General features: G+C 35.8%; 1 protein-coding gene and 1 long non-coding RNA gene across 4 annotated transcripts in view; one reads left to right on the top strand and one right to left on the bottom strand.

The window, feature by feature from the left end:
- LOC141386380 (uncharacterized) overlaps positions 1-13,518 on the bottom strand; it is a 161,905-nt gene extending 148,387 nt beyond the window's left edge. Inside the window, exon 1 of the long non-coding RNA XR_012408287.1 lies at positions 12,980-13,518. This is a non-coding gene — a long non-coding RNA (uncharacterized lncRNA). The remainder of the gene's footprint in view (positions 1-12,979) is intronic.
- The window catches only part of cacna2d2a (calcium channel, voltage-dependent, alpha 2/delta subunit 2a), a 584,267-nt gene that overhangs the window by 114,439 nt on the left and 452,459 nt on the right, over positions 1-17,369 (top strand). The window lies entirely within an intron of this gene.

Genomic DNA, 17,369 nt, shown 5'->3' with positions numbered 1-17,369 from the left:
GTATTGGGAAACACCCATACTCACTCATTCACACACGTACACTATGACCAATTTTGTTTACCCAATTCACCTATAGCGAATGTGTTTGGACTGTGGGGGAAACCGAAGCACCCGGAGGAAACCCACGCCAACACAGAGAGAACATGCAAACTCCACACAGAAATGCCAACTGACACAGTCAAGGCTCGAACCAGCGACCTTCTTGCTGTGAGGCGACAGCAATACCCACTGCACCACCACAGCGCCCCACACTTATAATTATTTAACATAATTTAAGCAGATTTCTATTATTTTTCATCTTTATTTAAGGTTTTTTGATAAACGGATGGCCAAATTCTAAAATAATGTGCTTAACACCAAACCAAAGCCTGTGACCAAAAGTTGATTAATGTTTGTGTCCAGCAATGATTAAAACTCTTTTGGAAAGCGTTTAGCAGAAAGTCCATGTTCTGAAATCTCCAACAATTTGGCAGATTTGGTTCGATCTCTGCTTTGAGTTGGTCAAAAGCAACACTGGCTTCACCGTGGCATTCATTACACCACACTTCAGTGTTTTTAGCAACATATGTAGAAAATAAGTTGACAAAACTACCCTAGAATATGGTAATTTCCCGCCCTGTGCTACTTAAAACAACAGACCCAGACTTGTGTCCAAAACTAAAAGCCACTTGTGTTTGTGTGTGTGTTTATATGCGTGTTTATTTTAGCGTTATAGGCCAGCTGTAAGTGTAACATCGCTGTTGAATGTATGGTTGCGTGAGTGAGAGTTTGTTTTGGGAGTTGTTGAATGCTGATAATTGATGATGTGATGCCAAATAAGCCCAACAGATTACCAAAAGTAAAAAGAGATTTTGGAGCTGATAAACAGAGCGGGTTTCGAAGCGCAGGTCTGTGCCCATCCAGAGCCCATTAGTGGAAATGATGGACGTTCGCCATAAAGTCCAGCCGCTTAACAGCTCTTCTAGTGTTTGAAGCTCACAAGGAGCCGCTAATGGCTTCACAAATAAACAAACAAATAAAACTAGAGAGAGAGAGAGACTATGTGAGATCAGACTTTTTTTCTTATCGAGCTTAGAACAGCCACACAGACTCAACACACAATGAAAACAATTTATTTTAGGCCATACTCACACTAGGTACAGTTGCCTCGAACCGGGCCAAAGCACGCTTGTCCCCCCTCCCGTCTCCCCTGACGGCCCGCACTCACACCACAAACGGGCCGTGGCACGCTTACGTCATCGCTGCTGCGCTGTTCAGTGAGAAGCACTCTCTCACTCGGCGCACAGTGGAGATTTCTCTAGTTATTTCGTTTCAGTCGTTTGTTATGCAGTGACATGCAGTCAAATATTTCGCCAAACAGTTCTTAGGGATGCGGTGACACGCAGTCAGATATTTCACCGAACAGATCCGCCACTTTTGGCGCTCATAAACAATCATAAAGCCCTCGTGCTGCAGGAATGAGGAGGTCTGCTGAAGCCGCGCAGCTGTCGTGCTGTGAGGAGTTCTTGTCTTTAATAAACTACGGCAGTTTGCGTTCACTGAACAGTAAGAATGATTAATAAATCCATATGAAACAGCCCCTTAAAAGTCACGTCTCGCTTTCAGTTTTGGCTTTGGCGCGTTTTGCACTCACACACAAGTGTACCGTGCCAAAGCCCAAGTGAACCGCGCTCAGGCACACCTCTTCCAACCGGGCCAGGGCCAGCCAAGTGAACCGTGCTTAAGCCCGATTCAGCGCACTCACACTTCTCAAACGATCCGGGAAACGGGCCTGGGCACGGTACGGATGGCATAGTGTGAGTAGGCCCTAAGTGTCAGTAAATTACATTCATGTCATTTAAATCTGCCATTTTAACATGTAAAAGGTAATAAGTTTGTTTACTTTAAGACTCAGGGTCATGTACCCACAGCATGATTTAAAGGGAGTTATTATAAAATCAATATTTTGTGTAAAATAGTCTTTGTTTACTGTTCAATAGGATGCAGGCTTTATTTGTTCCGAAATAATTCAAAGCACACCAAAAAAAAGCAGTTGAAGATGTAGATGGATGTGTTGAAATAATAATGGGCCGTAGCAAGACACTTTATAGATTTTGAACATGATGTTAAACAACTACAATGCATAGCAATTGAAGAAGTGTTTGAGTCACATAGAGGAGGTAATCTAAATAAAAGATTATTGCAAAGAGAAGCGTTCTGGATTCATCAATTGAATTCACTTACATCAAGAGGAATGAATGAAGAGTTGGACCTTTCTGTGTTTCTTTAACAGTCGTTTAACAGTTGTTGAACTGTCGGAATTTCACTGTATTGACGTAGACATGGATAAGGTAATGATGACAATTGATATGCTGTTTTAATAAAATAATGTTATTGAAGGTAATGGTATTTTTACATGTGGTTGATTCAGGCCTGGATTGGCTAATCAGGAGGACCGGGAGAATTCCCGGTGGGCCGGTCCATTTTTTGGCTGCGAGGGCCGGTGTCCCTAGCTCCAGAATCTGTTGATCTCAGGAGTTATTTTTAAAAATAATTTATTTATTTACTTGACCACAGCCTTCTTATTCATTATTTTACCGCAGCTCTGCTCTTTTTATCTATTTTCTCTTAGTCTCGTGAGCAAGATGCCGCCTGCAGGTGAATGATGATATAACTAAATAAATTAGCAAGTAATGTTCGGCTATTGTGGTACAGTGGTTAGCACGTTAGGTTATAATGTCGCCAACCCTGGTTCGATCCTCGTCTGAATAACATTTTTTTTTTTTTTCATTTTTATTGTTAAGACATATAATACTGTAAGGGTTGTTGAACATTTGAAGTTCTAAAGCAGCTGTTTTCTCAAATAAAGACGTGATAGTGTAATTAGAAACTGAATTGGAAATGACAATATTTTAATATAGTCAGTGGTGAACTGAGGTGGGCTGGTCTAAGGCTTGAAACTCCAGGGCTGAAAAAGAGTTCCACTCCGGCCCTGGGTTGATTTATGATATACTGACATAAAAAAGGAGACTGTTGGAAAACATCAAGTAGCCGTCTAGATCAGGGATTCCCAACCGGTGAGCCACGGCCCACTAGTGGGCCCCCAGCGATCCTGCAGGTGGGCCGAGAGTTTAAAATGAACCCTCAATATTATGCTAGAATTTTTGGATCTCATGATAAAATGCTATATTAAAATGATCAAAGTAATGCACTTTCTCCTGTTCTCTGGTTGATTACTTAAAACTTGGCACAAAAACAGCCTCATACTCGCATCTGCAACTAGTACACGCATGCCTGTTCATTCACAAACTATGCGTGAAGTGAAAGTCTCTCTTTGTGTATTTTTGTGTGACCTATTGAATATATCCGCATAATTGTAAGCGTTTTATAACAGACGCGGGCCCATACAGGAGAATCTAGCGAGGCTCAATGCATGGTGTTTCTGACATAGATTGTAAAATAAACTTGCGTAGCTTTAGACGCGGTCTGATGGAGCAGTTCACTGTTCCTGTCAGCGATCTCCCAATAATATCCATCTGCAAACTCAACTGCCATCAGATCGACGCGTTTCAACAGATTTAGAGTGTTTTACTGTATTTTACATTTGTCTGTATATTTTTTTCAATTGTATATATTTATTTGTAGATACTCAGTCTAGTTTAAAGCAGAAGCTGGTCTTTTGCAATCTCCCTGTTGACCTGTGGCTCTCTTCGAATCTGTCTGTTTAAAATAAATAAATAAATGCAATTATATTTAATATTGTTTTAGTTTTATATATAATAAAATTTTATTAAAATTATGTTTTTTTAATAAAATGCTGATAGAAAAAAATTGTATCATTAAAATTTAAATAATTAAAACATAATAAAAATGTTTGATCATCAGTGTGTCTGCGTGCTGTGAGGGGGAGACGTGTATTTGAAGCGTTAATGCATTTACATCTGCAATTATGCTGCAGATCCAGCTCTGATTACACAGATATCAGTTGTGTAAATTGTAGTTTTATGTTGGTGTTCTGCGAGGTCTCCAGCGTCTGGTTGTTGGACACACAGATCACGGAGAGCACATGGTGTGTGTAATGTGACCAGCGCAGTGTGCGTTCGCATGTGTGCTGTCGAGTCCTACGGGACGGAGAGGAGCATCTGCAGCACACACACACACACACAGAGAGGAGAAATATTACACTGAATCATGTCTCTTTATTACTGCAGATGATTAAATGATTTGCAATTAAATGAAATTTCAGTACAAAAAGTGACAGAGTGAAAAATGCACGTTTTATATTGGTTTATTTTTACACATACACATGCGTTTTTAAATGTTTGTTTTAATATGTTTGATGTTTAGATGTATACATTTATATAATTATTTTCTAATTATATTCTTTTTTTTTTTTTTACCTAAATATGTTATTTTATTAATGCTTGTATTGTATTATTTAATGACTTACAAAAATAATGCATACTTAAATAACAAAAATAAATAGAAAAATTACACATTAAATTAAGCAGTGACCTGAATCTAAATTGATCTAATTATCAATCTGTCTATATGTACATGTATTTATTATTTAAATATTTTTAAAGTTGGTGGTTCATTCTGCTGTGGCGACCCCAGATTAATAAAGGGACTAAGCCAAAAAGAAAACGAAAGAATGAATGGTTAGTTTTAATAATAAAATAATAATTAACTCTCTTAATTTTAAAGCAGAATGAACCAACAAATTAAATATAAATTGTATATAATAATCACTAAAATATATAGACATTTTATGTAAATATTAAATGACAATAATTATATACAAGAGGTAATTATAATAATAAAAGATCTAACATTTATATTAATGTAATATTTATCGAAATATATATTGAAATGAACGTAATGTGTATATATTAAAATAAAAATATATTTATATATATATATATATATATATATATATCTGTGTGTGTGTGTGTGTGTGTGTGTGTGTGTGTGTGTGTATATTTGTTGTATTATTATAAATAAGCATAATATAGGTCATTTTAATTAAAATAAACATCATTTAAAATAAACACGTAATGCATAATAAATCTGCATGTGTGCAATTCTTAAATGAAACAATTATGAAAATCTTGTGGGGCAGGACGGTGGAGCAGTGGGTTGCACAATCGCCTCACAACAAGAAGGTCGCTGGTTGAAGCCTTGGCTGGGTCAGTTGGCATTTCTATGAGGAGTTTGCATGTTCTCCCCGTGTTGATGTGGATTTCCTCTATGTGCTCCGGTTTCCCCCACAAGTCCAAAGACATGCACTAGGTGAATTTGGTAAGCTAAATTGTCCGTAGTGCATGTGTGTGTATGGATGTTTCCCAGTGATGGGTTGCAGCTGCAAGGGCATATGCTGCATAAAACATATGCTGAACTAAGCCAAAAAGAAAATGGATGAATTTTAAAAATGTATTCTTTGTATTTTTATTTTTTTTACGGAAATATTTTATTTTATTAATGCTTGTATTGTATTATTAAATGACTTACAAAAATAATGCATACATACATAACAAAATTTAATGTGTAATTTTTTTGTTTATTTATTTATTTATTTATTTTTATTTATTTAAGTTGTAACTGGAATCTAAATTGATCTGTATATCAATCTGTCTGTATTTACATGCATTTATTTTTAAAATTATTTATTCAAATATTTGGATTTCTTATTGTATAATTTTCGTCGACTTAGTTCCTGCTTTATCAGAGGTTGCCACAACAGAACGAACCAACAATTCAAATATGAATTGAATATAATAATCACTAAAATACATAGAAATTTTATATAAATAATAAATGACGCTGGGGCAGTGAGTAGCACTGTCGTCTCACTGCAAGAAAGTCACTGGTTCGAGCCTTATGTTCCTTCCGTGTTCGCGTGGGCTTCTTCCGGGGGCTCCTCTTTCCCCCACAAGTCCAAAGATATAAGGTGAATTGGATAACCTAAACTGTCCATAGTGTATGTGTGTGAATGAGCGTGTATTGGTGTTTCCCAGTTATGGGTTGCAGCTGGATGGGCATCCACTGTGTAAAACGTTTGCTGGATTAGTTGGTGGTTCATTCTACTTGTGCGACTCCAGATTAATAAAGAGTCTAAGCCGAAAAGAAAATGAATGACTGAATAATAAATGACAATAATTATATACAGATACTTATAATAATAAAATATGTAACATTTATATTAATGTAGTATATATTGAAATAAAACAATTAAAATAAATTTATATCTGTTGTATTATTATAAATATAAAGCGTAATATGGGTCATTTTACTAAAGATAAATACATAATCTGCATTTGTGTAAATCTTAAAATCTTACATTAAACAATTATTAAAATCTTGTGAAGCAATTTTGAAGCAATGTTGATTTACCACCAAGATATAAAGTTCAGAGTGTTTACTATTGGCAAATTAATATCAAATCTGATATAGTTTTGCTTATTTGACATGATGATCTCTTGATAAATGACTTTTCAGACATGCTCTGCCGCTTAGTACCATGAACTCATTAGTGAACTCATAATTAAAACAGATTACACATGCATATAGATAAACTCATCATCACAGGCCTTCAGACGCTTCCTCGTCCTGCTGTTTTTCTGACACACATTTACCTCTCCAACTGCTTTACCTCATAAACCTTCATGTCCTCTTTCTCTTTTCTTTTCCAGCAATCAGAGTTTGTTTTGCTTGATGAAGCTGTATCTTTCAATAAAATTCACTTCAGGAGCATTCATTTTGACTTCTTGCAGTAACCAAACAATGCAGAGGTTCAATAGTCAATATTTGCATCAATTTTTCATGACAGTCTCCTCCAATCAGCTTTGAGAGTCTGTTTCATCATAAAGTGTTGCCTGCGTGTGGCAGATTTAGGCCTTATCTTTTAATACCCTCATTAGGACCTTATCAATGGTTTAATGCTAATTAAGACGCAGTTTAAAGTGACAGTTTAATGAGGAACTGGATACAGTGTTCACTTCAGACATTAGCACATATATGAGCATTCATATTATTACGATTAACACACATCTGCTATAATAAATTCACAATACAGTCAGTCCTCTAACGCACACACTTTACACTTTACGCACATGTGAACATTCATAGTGGTACCATAATAAAAGTCCTTGGTAAATAAGTGGTTGGCTCACTTTCCCTTGCATTTTTTAATGTTTACAACCTACATTTTTGATGTTTTTAGCCTAAATTTGATGACCCTCAAAATATATTCTGATAAGAAAATACATATGTTTGTATATATATATATATATATATATATATATAGATAAAAATAGAGCATAAATGCTCCACTTATTTTAAAAAAGCATTTTATTCTCTCTTTATAGATTATTTTTTATCATTACTTGTTTTAAATGTTAAATTATAACATGCAAAAAATAAAAAACAACCCATAAATTCAGTATATGAGCAATATCATTCTCATAGCAGTGCAATATGGCTGTATATCAATACTGCTGGGAGGTAAGTGTTGGCTTGAGGCCGCAAACCGAGTGCCTTACGCCCAATTCACACGGGGCTTCAGCGTCAACGCTTGACAGAAGGCATGTCTGAAGTTGGGGCTGACTCGATCGTCATAGCAGCGTCAGCCAATGAAATTGGTCAGCAATAGGCCACTGTCTGAGCTGGTCTATTTGCATACAGTGATCTGATTGGCTGACGCTTCTGTCGGCGCTTAAAGATGAACAAGTGCCAACTTCTGCAGCGAGCAACGTCACAGAAGCGGCGCCAATGGATCCACAATGCAGTTCAGCAATGGCTGACGTCATCCATTCAAAGTGAATGAGAGGCGTTGAAGCTGACGCTTCGTGTGAATGGGGCGTTTATGCCCCAGCAGTGCCGATATACATGCATATCGCATTGCTATGAGTGCATACTCGTCAACACTTCTGTTTTTCCTGGGATTCTCTTGTATTTTACAGTTCTATCCCGCTATCATCTCTTAAAAGTTTTTTCTCTGTATTTCTCCCATATTTTCAGTCTTTCTCTTAAGGGTGGCAAATAAAAATTAAAGAGTAGATTCACCCTATACTCAAAACCACCAGGGGCCGCCCCCTGCACTTAAATACGAGTCTGTTCTGTGCTTTTGCTTTGTTAAGCAATGAACAAGGCTTAAACAGACCATCTACATTGCAAGGATGAAGCATGAGCCTCCTCTAATCAGCCTTTACTTTCACTTTCTTTTTCGCTCTTTCGTGAATAAGGAAACTGTTGTACGCACAGACATCCATCTATTTCTAAATTCAGTTCTAATTTCCAGCAAACAAATAAATGAACAATAATCACAAAGTGTGGTCAAAAAACTGATTTATATTCAAACACACGTTATGTGCTCCATATGGTAATATACTACTACTACTACTACTACTACTACTACTACTACTACTACTACTAATAATAATAATAATAATGATAATGATAATGATAATAATAATAACAATAATAATAATAATAATAATAATAATAATAATAATAATAATTATAACATTATACAAAGCAATATGTTGTGAATAAACTCAAAGTTGAGATGGAGGCAGTGGTTTTTATATTTATGTAAAAATGTATGTAATTTTAGGATAAAAAAAATAATGTAATATTTTAATACTTTAATTCTTTTTCATTTTTAAAGATATTTGTTTATTGCTGTGCATCATCTAGGACTGGTCTGGATGCAGACCTGGTGCAGTGCAATCTGAGCTGCATCCAATGCTTTTTAATGCGCTTACCTGACCCCACCCCTAACCCTACCCATCACAGTGACGTCACTCACTCCACTGAGGCCATTGTGTCTGACATTGCATCACTGAGTGCATCATGAAGGCTGCATCCAGATACTATTGGTACATCCTGCGTGTTTTAAGCAATGTTTAAGCGAGACGCACAACTAACGTGCTCTGCGCTGGACTTTAGATCTGCTTTCAGCTGGTCAATTGAACAGTCTATTTTAGTTCCCCAAAGTAGCAACTGGCCAACAATGCACCTTAACACACCTCTTTTCTAGACTGGAACACCCATCAGTCCACAAAGTGGCTCAAATGGATTTGTTATTTAAACAATGTGGTGGAAAACGGAAAATTCAGCTTGCGCTGGTCTTAAAATAGCAACACGTCAGGGCCTTATTGCGCCGGGTGTATAATAGGATTGTGTATGACAGTTTCTCCAGTATAAAAAAGTTGCCTAAAATAAAAATCAAGAATAAATATGAATACTTAAAAGTGCACTTGAGTACAGTAGTGAAGTTATAAAAACACATACTGTCCACTGCTGCACTGATATCAGTCTTGATATCAGTCTGAGATCAGTCTTGCAGATCTGTGTGTGTCAATGTGTGATTTTCATTGTGACCCACTCATTGACCTGAACACCAGCCGGCCCTCAGCGCTCAACAGTCCTCAATTAAACCAGCGTGTGTCTTTCAGACCCTTCACAGTAAATGTCCACCAACTGTTTATAAATGCCTCTTATTAGTACTTCTGTTCACTGACTAGCATTAATCAAACCAGAACCTCCGGTCAGCCTGAGCATCCTTAACAAATGCACATTTTGTTTGACTGTTTTATATACTGAACTTAACCACGGTTCAATTAGTTTTTGTTAAAGTATTTACTAACATGAACAGATTATGGACAGTTTATCACAGTATTACTCATCTTTGTTAATGTTAGTTAATGAAAATAAAAGTGTTTATTGTTAGTTCAAGTTAACTCGGTGTATTAATTACTGTTAACAAGAACAACTTTGGATTTTAATTGTGCATTAGTAAATTTCTATTTAGATTTGGAAGTTTGTGTTGCTGATTTGACAACCATTGGACCAATGACATCTTCTAAAGGATAAAAATACCACATTATGTTTGCAGATATTTAAGGAACTTGCTAAGTGAACATTCTTGTTTATCTGAAAAACAATGCTGAAGTCAGATATTTTGCTTTGAAAATGTGCGTTACATGACGGAACGCATATTTTATTAATTTAGTCAGGAAGACTCTTAAAGTGAGCATCCGCAACCAAAATGCGCCCCCCCGGTGGACAGTAACAGCCCCGTAATGAGGAGCAGACTCAGCAGCCTGATCGCACTAGAAAACGTAAGTATTTTACGTTTTGGCAGTTTAGTGGCTAATTCATACAAATTCGTACGAGTTCAGTCGTAAGAAAATGTACGATTTTAAAAAGGAGGCGTGGCACCTAACCCCACCCCTAAACCGAACCGTCATTGGGGGATACGCAAATCGTACTAAAATGTACGAATTAGATCGTACGAATTTGTACGAATTAGCCACTAAATGAAAAAGTTACGAATTGCCGTGAGATTGTGTTGGACTCAGAGTTCCACATGAGGTGGTTATTAATTAGCAAATAATATAAATATTATGAATGTAACCCTTAGGTGAGCAGGTTACATCGTAACTTCGTGTCCAAACCCGCTACGTGACGAGATTTGAAGTCACAAGCAATTTGTCTGTTTGCCCCAAAAGAAACACGACAGAAATTTAAATACAGCCATTCAGAAGCACAGAATAGTGCACTCACTGCATCCAATGAAATGGTAAGGTTTATAATCTAATTAATGCATATTAAATCTCTTTAACATTTTTAAATATACACATACATACATACGAGTCACACTTCTAAAGTTACATTTCAGTTGGTTTATTTTATTTTCAAGATCTGAGATGAACCATCTGCTGCTTTCTGTAGAATGGCAATACATGTCATGTTGAAATGGCATTTATTAGCATTTAACACTGAATAAAGCACATGAGGTGTACCCGAGGTGATCATTGTCATCGTTTTCTGTTGTTTAGCTATGAGAAGCTATTTATAAAATAGAAATTTCTCCTTTTAATATAGAAAATGTACCCTCTATCGCGTGTTGTTGCTTTTATTGAGAACACATGTTGCCTTCAATCAGCCTTTAGACTCGACAGTCAGGCACACTTCTGTTAGTGTCGTTAATCTGGCAACCTGCGCTTGCGTTTGTTTTGAACCAGGTGTGCAATACCTAGTTCAACCACATGTCAAACTTACATACTGCACCTTTAAACCTTTCAATCAAGCAAAGCATGATAATCTTTTATTACAAAAGTTTCTTGGTTTGGTGGTTTAGCACAATACAAAATCACAGCAATGCTTTATTTAGCTTAATAATGTTACAAAATTGCATCATACGCATTTTTTAAATGTACTTTTACATAAATGTGTATAGTATATGAAAGCATACTATAGTGTATGTATATGTGTATATTAATAAAAAAACATATATTATATTTGCTAATGTATATATATGTTTTAATTCAGCAATTTGCCAAGATGCAATGTACTAAAACTGTACAGAGATTTTTTTTGTTGTTGTTGTTGATTTTTTTGGGCTGAACCAATGCAATTTATATGTACTTTTAAAATAGATTTATAATAGTTTCTCTAAAATTATATATAATGTAAATGTATATAAAATATACTACTTAAGTTATTTTATTATGACAATTTTATATAACTAACAAACCGTCAGACTTTTCCCTCTATATATGTTGGCACTGTTTCCTTCCTGCCTCTTTTCATTTACTTTTCCTTTTGCTTTTCCCCATTAATCAGTTTTTCTTCCTGCCACACACACACACACACACACACACACACACACACACACACACACACACACACACACACACAAGGAGAGAGACCTCTCTGCTGAGGCATGCATGAAAGAGGATTTCCTGAAGACCAAATAGGGCCATTACCCAGGGGTCATTAGGCCTCAAGTAGAGCATGTCAGCGCTGTAACTCTATTTGTGTGTGTGTGTGTGTGTACGTGTGTACGTGTGTGCGCATGTTCATAGCATACATTTGCATGAACTTCGCATGCAGGAGAGATATGTGTGTTACACACATGTGACTTCAGTGGTGCCAATACAAAACACATATAATGTTTTTAAAATTTATTATACACTGTCAAAAAAACAATTCCATAATTTTAGGGTTTAAAAAACATAAAATAATGGCCGTTAAATTACAGAAATATACAGAAATCTAAAATAAAGGATATTATATTACAGAAATGTCCTTTAATTTAAATTTCGGGTAAATTTCTGCAGTTTAATATCCGTTATTTTACGGTAAATTTCTGCAGTTTAATATCCGTTATTTTACGATAAATTTCTGCAGTTTAATATCCGTTATTTTACGGTAAATTTCTGCAGTTTAATATCCGTTATTTTACGATAAATTTCTGCAGTTTAATATCCATTATTTTACGGTAAATTTCTGCAGTTTAATATCCGCTATTTTACGGTAAATTTCTGCAGTTTAATATCCGTTATTTTACGGTAAATTTCTGTAGTTTAATATCTGTTATTTTACGATAAATTTCTGCAGTTTAATATCCATTATTTTACGGTAAATTTCTGCAGTTTAATATCCGTTATTTTACGGTAAATTTCTGCAGTTTAATATCTGTTATTTTACGGTAAATTTCTGCAGTTTAATATCCGTTATTTTACGGTAAATTTCTGCAGTTTAATATCCGTTATTTTACGGTAAATTTCTGCAGTTTAATATCCGTTATTTTGCGGTAAATTTCTGCAGTTTAATATCCGTTATTTTACGGTAAATTTCTGCAGTTAATATCCATTATTTTGCGGTAAATTTCTGCAGTTTAATATCCGTTATTTTACGGTAAATTTCTGCAGTTAATATCCATTATTTTGCGGTAAATTTCTGCAGTTTAATATCCGTTATTTTACGGTAAATTTCTGCAGTTTAATATCCGTTATTTTACGGTAAATTTGTGCAGTTTAATATCCGCTAATTTACAGTAAATTTCTGTAATTTAATGACCGTTATTTTACTTTTTTTTTTTGTTTAAAACATCATCAATTGACGAAAGTGAAGAATTAATAAACCTCGAAAGAAACCAGGCTCGGTTGGGCTTGACCATTTCTCCTATGGCCAAACGTCTTGTGCAGACCAGGGGCCTCATGTATCAACGCTGCGTACACACAAAAACTTTGCGTATGCCAGGTTTAACGCTCAGAATCGCTCATGTTTGGATTTACTAACGATGAACTGAATGTGGGAATGTGCTTTATGGCTGGCGTGCGCACATTTTTTGTGCGTGTCTGTTTTATTTCCATTGGCGACTCCTAGAGGCAGTTGTGTTAAATTGCTCTCTACAAAGTGTCTGAGCCATGCAATGGCAGCTGTATGAGACGGGTGCATCTAGCAGGTATATAAGGTTTCCATACCATACAGTTGACCAGCCAAACATTAAAGTGCAATTTGCAGCGGTCGCCTGTTTTCCCAATGAAATCTGAGCTATCTACTGCACACACATTGCTATAAAGACACTATCTGAAGATGAATTTGCATGCGTGAATCAGAAACATTTCATTCAATAAATGTGCAAATAAAATATGATGCACAAACTTATTTATGATTCCCACTTGTCTTTCTGTTGATAAATAGTTGGCAAAATCTGATATGTAGCGGGGGAAAAAAGAAGAAAGAGTCTAGGCGCTGGAGGAGCTAGACAGCGAGACTCGTCTGTCCCTGAGGTTTCACAGGAATCACTCATGTTCACCACTCCTCTATGACCACCACAACAGCTGCTCAGGATACGGACTGGTCCAGGATTATGGGAACCTTGGGATCATCTCGTCGCGGGTCTTGGATCGCATCAGTGGCGTTACAGAGTCTCTGGGGGCCTCGGGATGAGTATCCCCAGGTGGAAATAGCGAATAAAGAGAATAATTAGCATAGCTGCTGTTCATAGTGTACTGTATATAAACAAGATGCAGAAACCTGTGTGGAGCACATTCATGTAGTATACCGTTATGTGATGCATAGTGTGTAAAATAAGAAGAAATGAAAAAATAAAATAAAACAAATAAAACATGTCAAACTGTCACCTGTGGCCTTCTGTTTCTTATGCATTTGTGGTTGTATATCTGACAGTCATATATAGCCCATAACACGTGCACTCTCACATTTATTTATTTTTATTTTATTGTGGAGTAAAATTTACATACAATTAAAGTCAAATTAATTCACTCTCCTGTGATTTTTTTTTCTTCTTCTTATTATTATTATTGTTTTTTTATATTTCGCAAATTATGTTTAACAGAGCAGAATTTTTAACCAGTATTTTCTATAATATTTTTTTTCTTCTGGAGAAACTCTTAGTTGTTTTATTTTGGCTAGAGTAAAATGTTTTGATCAAAAAAAACATTTTAAGGTTAATATTATTAGCCCCTTAAGCCTTTTTTTAATAGTCTATAGAACAAACCATCAGTGAACAATGACTTGCATAATTAACCTAAAGCCTTTAAATGTCACTGTAAGCTAAATATAGTGTCTTGAAAAATATCTAGTCAAATATTATTTACTGTCATCACGGCGAAGATAAAAAATCAGTTATTAGAAATAAGTTATTAGAACTATTATGATTAGCAATGTGTTGAAAATTATGTTATTTCCATTAAACAGAATTTTGGGGGAAAAATACACGGGTGCTAATAATTCTGACTTAAACTGTATGTGGTTTAAACATCAAGATGCATTTAGACCTGTTTAGTTTTACCTGAAATGTGTTCCAGACCACCTCCTGAAGTGGTTTCAGTGATCAAATTTAAATCCATCTCAAATGTATTTCGGGGGCATTTACAACTGCACACCAGCCATCCGACCAAAAAAAATGCATGACGTGGAAATATCAACCCAGGCTTATACTGAAAATGTACCGCTGTACACATTTCTGGAGAGCACCAAATATGTCTCAGGAGGGATGTTTTTTGTTTTCATTTTTTGTTTTTGAGAATCCACCAGAGGTTGCTGTGTTCGCTTTTTGAGATCTCAAATTTCTCTTGTGTGTCATTTGCGCCTGCTCTTTTCATGTAAATCCTCCAGAGGCCGCTGTCTGACTGACTGATCACCCACCCACCCTCCTCCTTTTCTAAACCCAACCAATAGTGTTTTTAAAAGCACCAATTGACCCACTCACACACTTCCCTAATCCTAAACGACAGTTTTAAAAAGGAATCCTCACCTTATTTTTACCACGTTTTCAGATTTTACCACATTCTCACCTTTTTTACTTTATCTTTTGGCTTCTGGTTTTTGTCTTGCCCACTTTCTGGAAACGTTCTTCACCGGACTCGAACCCCATTGTCGTGGTCAATTCCTCTCTGCGTCTCAAGTCTGCTGACATATATGGCGAGCTACTGGTCAATCTGGTAACAGCTGGAATGCTGTCCTTATGGAGGTAAGCGGTCAGCTAGCAAGCGTGAAAAGGAACGGCATACCACCTTGTGTCATTCGTTTTAAAGACGAAATGCAGCCATACATACTTCTGGCTACATAATTCACGATCTCCAGAAATGTACATAGGGCTACATTTTCAGAATGAGCCTCTGCTGAAAAATGTGTAAACAGCTTCTATATGAGCGCTGATGCACTTTGACTAAATACCTCTAAATGAACCAAAAACAGGGCATGGTATGAAGATTCAGAACAGAATACCAATTTTTGTTCAGGCATTTTTTTTGTGCTCAGTTCAGCCTGGCCGTCGTTTTATTCAAAAACAGCATCACATTTGTTTTGTTCTTGACATTTAAGATTAGCTATAGCATGATTGCCCCCCTTAAAGTACACCGAGCCCCCCGCTGGCTCCCAGAAAGCGCATTTGCTTTAAAGCATGCATATTTTTTCACCGCTCATGCAATATTCAGAAGAAAACGTCTTTTACAGTCTCATGTCGTCTTGGGAGTTAAAAACAAGATAGAAGGGAATCTTCAAAATGCATAAATCTAATCATAATAGAAACTGGTGACGTTGCTCTTTTCCTGTTGAACACATTTGAAAGCATTATTCAGATGAAACTGCTTTTCTATGGAGAGCTGAATTTGTTTTACAGGCAAACGTTTGTCATTTTTGGTTCCTCTCTGACCGGGTTTACTCAAATGTGATGAGAATGAGCAGAAATGTTGCAGATATTTTTATGAGGTCTTTTCTCACAAAGTTTGTGTTAAACCTAAGTTTAAATTATTGGTAGGCACATATATATATTAATCTAGATTTAATATATACTTTTTAAAAAGCAATAATACATTTATGCAGTTATAAACATGTTTTGACAGCTAAAATGACGGTGATTTGATGATTCCTAAACGTTTCCGACGCCTTTACTAATATCAAAATGCTTTTGTAAACATCCAGTTATTTTTTAGACGGATTAAAATAAACAGCTACAATAATACTACTTCAATTAGGAAAATTCGCTCTAACTGTAAAACTAAATAAATTGCTCTTGACACATGAAAGGGCCATACATGCAGCACACAACAAGGTGGAAAATTATTGCGTGTCATATTTAACAAACCGTTTACTAAGAATTTGATGTAATTTAGCTCACATGGATAATTGATTAATAATCAGATGATGTCATTACACTGCTGTGCCGTCAGCCAATCGTTGCATTGCTGATCATGATTTCGAGGATCGATAGATCTGTCCTTTACAACACACTCAGCGATCTCAGATCAGATCATCCAGACATTTTAATCTGAATCACGAACTTTTTTGAAAAACCAAATTAGCCAGAGATCAGTTATCAAGATCAACAGATCCAGGATCATTAAAGCGAGGTATGAAGAACGGACCCCAGGGGTCCGTTCTTCGTACGTGGATTACTCAGTTAGCTGGATTTGGATATTGACGATTTGACACGATCCAGGATCGTTTCGTTCTTCAAAGCTGATCCGAGAGTTGTTGTCATGGCAACAGTTCTGCTAGGTCAAACCTGATCGGGAGCAGGTTCAATTCATATAAACAGGATTAGATCGGCTCAGTTCAAGCAAAGATAATACAGAAAGTATGTTCCGAATTCTGATATTTTCTTACAGTAGTAGTTATATACACTTGGGAAAATGGTACATATTTTTAAACTATATATATATATATAAAGTTAAAGTCATTAATAAAATAAATAAAGTTATACATATTAATAAAACGTATGCAATCTGCACCCTCGAAATGAAAGTACAAAGACGGCCACCTGGTGGTGCAAAGAGGAAACTTATTGATATGAACTTTTTAGATCGCTTTAGTACAAATTGTGTATAATAGAAATGCACAATATGTGACTTTTTTAAAGCAATAATACATTTATGTAGTCATAAACATGTTTTGATAGTTATGCCAGTGATTTGATGCTTCACAAAAGTTGCAGACACCTTTACCAATATGAAAATGCTTTTGTAAACAACCAGTTATTCTTTACACCGATTAAAAAACGGCTACTATAATAAAGAAAATCTTTTCTAAATGTGGAACTAAATACATTGATTTGCATTGAAATACAT

This window comes from Danio rerio, chromosome 6, assembly GCF_049306965.1.
Source record: "Danio rerio strain Tuebingen ecotype United States chromosome 6, GRCz12tu, whole genome shotgun sequence".
Taxonomy (NCBI): domain Eukaryota; kingdom Metazoa; phylum Chordata; class Actinopteri; order Cypriniformes; family Danionidae; genus Danio; species Danio rerio.
Note: the sequence above shows the minus strand (reverse complement) of the source record. Positions and strands in the feature narration are given on the sequence as shown.